This window comes from Anthonomus grandis, chromosome 16 (genome assembly GCF_022605725.1).
Source record: "Anthonomus grandis grandis chromosome 16, icAntGran1.3, whole genome shotgun sequence".
In the NCBI taxonomy this organism is placed as follows: Eukaryota; Metazoa; Arthropoda; class Insecta; order Coleoptera; family Curculionidae; genus Anthonomus; species Anthonomus grandis.
Window position 1 is genome coordinate 1,458,024 of NC_065561.1, and position 7,757 is coordinate 1,465,780.

At 33.3% G+C, this 7,757-nt stretch overlaps 1 long non-coding RNA gene across 1 annotated transcript; it reads right to left on the reverse strand.

The window, feature by feature from the left end:
* Nucleotides 1–3,448: 3,448 nt before the first annotated feature.
* On the reverse strand, nucleotides 3,449–7,114 carry LOC126745619 (uncharacterized). Its single transcript, XR_007663616.1, has 2 exons — nucleotides 6,819–7,114; nucleotides 3,449–3,759 (listed from the first exon to the last, which is right to left on the reverse strand). It is a non-coding gene; the product is annotated as an uncharacterized LOC126745619 (long non-coding RNA).
* Nucleotides 7,115–7,757: the final 643 nt, after the last annotated feature.

Sequence of the window (7,757 nt, forward strand, 5' to 3'; positions counted from 1 at the left end):
CCATTGGTCAGAAGCCAAGATTCTGCACAGGGAACAGCACTGGCGGAAGAGGAAGTTCGTAGAGGCAGTTTTCATTTCACAGAATCAGGGGATCTTCAGCCAGCCAAGCGTCGATGTACCCAACATCTGGAAGCCTCTACTCTCAGGACAGTGTAGGATCTATAGAGAGGCGTGTCCTCCCCCCATCTCTTTTCACACGACACCAGTTCTTATCATGATTTTACCCCGTTCGAGCTGGTATTTGGGAAAAAAGCTGATTTTCAAGACTCATTGAATAACTCTCAAGTTGATCCATTGTACAATATAGATGCTTACGATCAAGAATTTCGTTATAGGCCACAATTGGCACATAAAATGGCAGGGAGTTTCTTAAACGAGCAATGTTGGACAGAAAAGCCCAACTTGACATAAACGCAAAAGTATCCACTTTGAGTCCAGGTGATTTAGTTACGGTTACAAATGAAAGTCGGCATAAATTTGACTCATGGTACAATGGTCTTTTTTCAGTTATCGGCACAGAAGGCCGAAACTGCACTATAAAGGACGATAAAGGAAAATCAATTACTTTACACAAAAATCGCGTGAGAAAATATTTTCTATAAATAAGATTAATTTGATGTTTTTGTAGTTATATTATATTCATGTACTTATAATTTATTGTTTATGTACTTATTAAAGTATTTTTAAGTAAGAAATTTAATCATATATACTAACTTTGCAAAGTCGCTTATAGGTATTTTAAGGTTTAGGGCTAAGGTTTTTATATGTTTTTCAAGTTTTTTTTTATTAAATTAAGTTTAACTTTAAGAATCGGTAGGTTAAGTAATAAATGTAATTCAACATTTAAAATTTTTTTAATGTTTTTATATTTTCCCAAAGAATGACCTTCACAAGTGGCCATAGTGAAGGTCCTTCTTCAAAAGGGGATGGTGTAAAGGAATTATTAATAATATTAGGCAAATTCTTTAAAAGCAAAGTAGGTTACATTTTATTTATTATAAGCATAAATAGTTGGTTGCAATAATTAGTCGACCTAGTATAGCAGCTATTTGAAAAATAAGCTATATCGCGGCTCATGTCTAATTAGGTACGTATGACGCTGTTCAATTGCTTTTTGTATGGAAATATTTTTCAATTCATTCAATAAACAGTTTTAGATGGGGAATCTTCTTTGTTTTACTTGCCCTAAGTACCCGGCTATTACACTACTTTTAGAATGTAAATTTTTGCGTTTTGCAATGTTTTACCTGCGCTTTTTCCTGCTAGTGAGACGTTGGGAAGAGCGGAGGTTTGGGGGTTATTTTTAACGTTTGTGAGTGTTGGGAATTGGTCTTTGTTGAGTTTTGGGTGTCATTTTTTTGAGTATTTAACTAGTTTTTTCAATAATTTAATTTAATTAGTTTTTTCTATTGTATCAGATCTGATATTCTCAATATCCATTTGATTGTTTTGCGTGTCATCGTATTCAGTATATGATAACTGGGATAAGTTTCCTGTAGATCCCTGCACCGCCATTCTGTCTTCCTTGTTGTAGGCCGATAGATCAGCGTTTGCAGGAAACAACAGTACTTTTTTTTGTTTTTTTCTCATGGCTTATCATTTTCGTTATATCTTTTAATTTCTTTTCTTAAATCAGTATTTTCATTGTATATTTCGTTGTTAACTTTTATTAATTCACCTAATTTAGTCATTAAATTGTTAATAGATTCCTGTTGTTTTTCATTTTTAGAGTTTAGTTCATAGAATTTGTTTTCGATAATTGAAAGTTTTTCTTTTAAAGAACTGTTTTCTTTTTCGAGAGAATTTATTAGATTATTTTTTTTCACAGCCTCGGCTTTTAAGTAGCCGATGTCCGAGACTAGTTTATTGTTTCGGGCGTATGCGGCAGCGGTTTCGAAGTTGGTAATTTTTGTTTTTTAATTCGGTGATTGAGTTTTGAAGTAAAGTAATATCTTGTGCGTTGGGTAATTTAGTTTTTTTGGGTATTTAAGATAGGAGGTGTATCTGATTTCACCCTCGGACTCGAACCCTGATTTTTAGTTCTTATCTCTCTTCATATCTCTTTACTTTTTCCTTTCACTGTTTATTTTCTCACTAGCACTTATGTCCGTAGCACTATCATGCCTTGTGTTTATACCTTTGTAGGGTACGAAAACCTCCCCTGGTTCGCAGAGGTCTTCCATTTTTACTTGTTGATAATATTATAATAACTAGGGGTCCGTAGCTCACGCTTTTTGACGATCTTTGCTTGCTGCTTAAACGATACATGAAAAATTTACGTTAGTGTAAATAAATTACTTGTTTCCTATTAAGGACCCTGTGATCTGTATGCCAAACAACCCAGAAATGGCATATAAATAATGCGTATGACTTTAAGAGTTCTTAATGCTACGTATAGCATTAGGCTAAAAGAAAACAAATAGAAGTATTTAAATCTCGCTTTTACAGTATTGGACTCTTTGTTAACCTTTATTTTTAAACGAGTATTTCAGGATGTTACCTACGTTATTAAATTTTAAAAACCCTAAAGAGGAGATATATAAAAACAAGTAGACATTTCTAAAATAAAGAATATATTTATAACAAGGTATAAGAAATTCTAAGAAAAAGTCTAAGCAATTTCCTTTTTAGATCTCTTTTAACTTTTACGAAATCTTTATCTTAAGACCGTCCTTTCCCAATTTAAGCTTTTAGCAGTCACCCATTTTTTACTCCAAATCAAAGTCAATGGGGTCGGCCATATAAATTCGGTCATTTGTATGGAATGAAGTAGGTCTCAAAAAAGCAATTTTGCACGTGGATGGTTTGAACGTTTTGTCTTCAAGGGATAAAAATAGATTCAAAAGGATAACATTTTCTTTTATTTTATTTGACTTGAATATATGGTTTTCTAAACGTGTTATCAATCAATTACTAAACTAAAATATTAATAATACAAGAGTTATATTATATTTAAAATGAAGAGTTTTAATGTACTTAAATAAATGAAAAACTGGTTATAAGTTTTCATACTATGGAAATATTATTAAACCCCACAGAAATACTAATAATAATAATGATGACCGATGGACCGCGGAATTTGCATTTTACATTCCTGTAGATATTTCTAAACAATAACTTTGTATATTGTTTAATATACAGGGTATATCACACACTCCCCTCCTTAATTTAAAAGTACATAAATTAACATTATTTATGGATACAAGTAAAATTGCACTAGTAAAAAAATATAATCCAATAATACATAATCTGGCCAAGGTTTCCGATTACTATAGCATTAAAGTACGTGGTGTTGAAGTACTTGGCTGAGTTTCACTAAGCAATTCCCTAAATGGATTCGTCAAATTTTGAGCTTCAACATCACTTACTTCAGAAAAAGGTGATTGATGAGAGTTGTTTGAACTATAAATCATCATTACTAGGAATGTGTTTTTGTAATAAAAGCCTGTTTCAAAATCAGAAATTGTATGTATAATAAATAAAGGACACCTTACTAACAATTATTATCAATAAAATAACAATTTAACAATACGAGAATACAATATATTATCCCTTTGCATGTTAATCTATTCTGCCCGAAAACGTAGATAAAGAATATAATATTCAATTCACTCAATGCGAACACATTCTTTGTTTCAATCCCCGAACTCGTCGTTGGTATGCTGATTTATAAATGCCTGATGACTATACTTGGTAGAGGCGTGTGAAATGACCGCACGGCCATCCTGTAGTCCTTGCGTCCATCTCGTCGCGAGGATTCTGGAAGAAAGGAAAACAAGATTTTAGACCAAGATCTAAACGGTCATCAGTTCAAAGACGGCGATCAGTTATGCCAAAGATGGCGATCAGTTTTGTCTTTAGATATGAAGCAATTTTTGAGAGATTTTTGTACTTAAATTACATGATAACTTCATGAATTTTGGATTCTAAATGGTTTGATGTTATCCAGGCTGAAGACCCCTTCGTAAGGTTTCTGTGATTTTTCGATGTGAATGTCCTCTTTGACACGTTATCGATCATTTGGAAAAAATGTCGACTATTCGAAAAGGCCCCCTAAACTTTAGTAATAGCTTCTTACTTTCGTTATTTGCTGGAAAACTAGTAACTTTTGTAAGAACTAGGTCGCCGAATGAAAAATAATGAGGTGAGGCTCTCTTTTTATTAAAGGTGAAGTTTTGATTAATTCGGTTGTCTTTAAGATTCTTAGCTGCTTTTTTTGCGGCTTTTGATTACGTCCAGAATTTCCTCCTCTGACACGTTATGTTGGTCGCTGTCAGTTTTAAGGTTAAAGCCAAGAAAAAATTCTGACGGCATGTATTGTGTGATACGGTGTTTAATGCTATTTATTCCTTGTTGTGTTTGAGTGATTTTGGAGTCCCACTGATTTTTGTTTATGTCTGCACCTGATGTCGCAAGAGCATCTAAGATCACCTTATTGACCCGTTCGACCTGTCCATTCCCTCTGGGTGTGCCTACAGCTGTTGTAAACAATCGAATACTTTTACTATCCAAGTAGTTTTTAAATTCACTCGATGTAAATGCGGTTCCGGCATCTGCTACTATGCGTCTGGGGTTACCCAGGAACTTATTTGGAACCTGATTAATATAGGTAAACTTGTAAAACCCATTCACAATAACTAACAAATATTTTTTGTTACCATTTCGGTTTCAACAAATGGTCCTAAGTGGTCCATATGCAGAGTGTGGTGAGGTCTAGCATACTTGGGCAAAGAATGTAGATAACTATGTTGCTTACCACCATGTTACTACCTATTTAAGACCATACGGAGTTATTTTAAACAGCTTATTTCCACGAAGTTCATAGTTATAAAAAATATCCTTTTTGTCTGTATCATCACCACTTAATAAAATATCTTTAATATCAGGGTCCAAATCTTGCGCCTCCCGCAAATAATCATTTTTCGTTATAAGACAGTTTTGAAGCTTATTTGATTCTTTTTCTGGCTTTTGAAAATTCCGGCTTAATGCGTCGACATGTTGCATTTGAGAACCTGCTTTATGGCACATTTGAAGTGAAATAGATGCCAACGAGCAATACGTGGAATTGATTGTTTATTCCAGGCATTTTTAACTGCATTATAATCTGTAAAAATAGTGAATTCATTGCCTATCAGATAATATCGAAATTTTTTTAAAGTTTTTACAATTGCCAGTAATTCTAACTCGAAAAAATGATAGTTTTTCTCTTGTTCAGTCGTTTGTCTACTAAAAAATGCGACTGGATGTTCGATATTATTTGATTTTTGTGTGAGTATACCTGCATAGCCTTCTTTACTAACATCTGTATATACAGATGTTGGCAATTTAGGATTAAAAATTGCTAAAACTGGTTTTAATATTATTTGCTTCTTTAGAAAATCCGCAAATGTTCATGGTTCCAAGTCTTTTTTCAATTTTTCTTTAACAGTGATTTAAAAGGAGCCGATATACGCGCAAAATTTGAAATGAATTTGCGAAAATATCCAAAAGCCTAAAAATTGTCTTAACTGCATCTAACAGTGCATCTGTGTCCTTCGCAGTAATACTGCATTCTATTTGAATTTGTATATCGCTATACTCGTCTAAAATTAATTCAAATTTCTCGCATCTTTCCCTGATATTTATGGCATTTATTTGAGAAATATCTGCAATATTCTGGTTTAGGAAACTACTAGGAAATTTAGAAAAATTTGTAATTTTGCTCTTGAGAGCTCCTATTTTACGTTTTAATTCGTCTGTGCTTGCCATCATTTAAGAAATATAGGTAAAGTTTAAAATTATAAATTCACCTTACAGTAATTTAAAGAAATATGCACGACAAAGTAATTGAAGTGTTATATTATATAGACTTTTTACCATTAATAACTTATGAAATTTCTTCCAGAGTTTGTAATACACCACTGAACAAATGAGACCAATAAACTACTCTGATACGCCGCAATCGTAATGTAAAAAAGTGAATAAAACAAGGAAATAGCAAATGGGAAATTATTATTAGGGTTGAGCAAAATTTCACTACCTGTGAATCATTCACTGTGAATAAAAAATCACATTCACGACTTAATGACAACTTGCAAATAAACTGTGAAATGTCAAAATGTGAATGAGAAAGGCGCGTTCACATAAAGATAAACGAATGCGCGTTGAAATTAGCCGAAAGAAGTAATTCATTTATCAGCGATTGGCCGTCGTTAAACAAACTATCTCACTCCCATCGTCTATCCGTCTCTCTCGTTTGTGGGGAAAAACGAGAAAAGAATTATTTTTTATAAATTATTTTTATTATACATGTATTATATTTTATATTGTCATGCTTATTTAGTTTTTTTTACTGCATTTTTATTATGATAGATTATCTTAATTAATGTATTTCTGAGGAAGGTCGAGTATTAAAGATGTTTGTTTTTATCATTATTTTAAACTTTTAAAGACAATTATTTTTTATTAGGACATCGTGATATTAGCTTTAAAAATGTCTATGAAAACAATGAATCATTGTTGTTATTGTCAATGATATTTTCTTCAATTTTTATTTACTTTAATATTTGTACCCTAAATATACCCTTAATATTTGTATCTGGGTAGGAACTATCCTTAACACAATAAACACAGAATAGTAATACTTTTCTTATTATTATGTGAATTCACTGCCATGATATTAAACTAAACGATAAGCAAACTCGCCAACCGGCGCTCAATCGTGAATTCACGTTCACAGGTTATATTCACAGTGAATAGAAAATCGCGTTAACAGTTATACCTGTGAATTCAAATTCACGACTTAGCTCAAGCCTAATTAATATAAGCAATTCTCTCACCCGATTCACACTGTTGTCCCACAGGCCTACTGTTTTATTTTTAGTCTCCGTTGTCCCTAGCAACCATCCATCTCAACGACTGACGATCGGCGCGTCAAAGAACGGCGCAGGTTTAATGGCGGCACACCATGCACTTCTTATGGACTTGACTTTGATTATTTTGCTATATATCCGGCTACTTGAAGGACCACTTCATGTATATTAACTTATGTAAGGATTAATACCAAAAGTAATTTCGGCTTTTTTATAATAGACTGAATTTATTGTAACTTGTAAACAAGAGAAAAATACAAAGAAATCAGAAACACTGCTCTCGCTACACAGTCTGCTAGTAATCTGCTTTTTTGCCACTGCGTCGCCTGGCGGTATACACGAAATGTTCGTTCGGACTACAGTGGTCTCACACAAGAAATAAATGTCAAAAATATATATAAGTGTTATTAAACCGTAGGGTTATGAATTTTCGGGTTGTGGGTATTTATTATTACCCATAATACGAAAACCGTCGCGTGTCTTCGATGATAATCGTGATTTCGCGTCATGGATTTTTGACATTTACACACAACGCGTTGTGGGTATAAATTTCGGGCAGTGACCGTTTTCGCCAATTGTGTACAACATGTACACTCCTGAAATAATTTTCAAAAGCTGACACAATGCTGTCAGGCGTATTATATGATTGGCTATTTACTTTACAGACTTATCATCTTGAAGATTTGATAGATAAGCAGCTTTTTCTCTTATAATCGAGGCAAGTGCGAAATTTCGGCAGTCCTTATAATAAGTCCAGTTAGCTGGACTTTTTTTTATATTTATACTTGGGTTACCGAACAGATGGAGTGGTCACGTGATCGTGTGGCCTAGAGCCTCGATAGGGTTCATGACTTAGGGTTTCATTTAATTTTATTAGTCGAGCAGCTTTAGATAATGTTGGTTGAA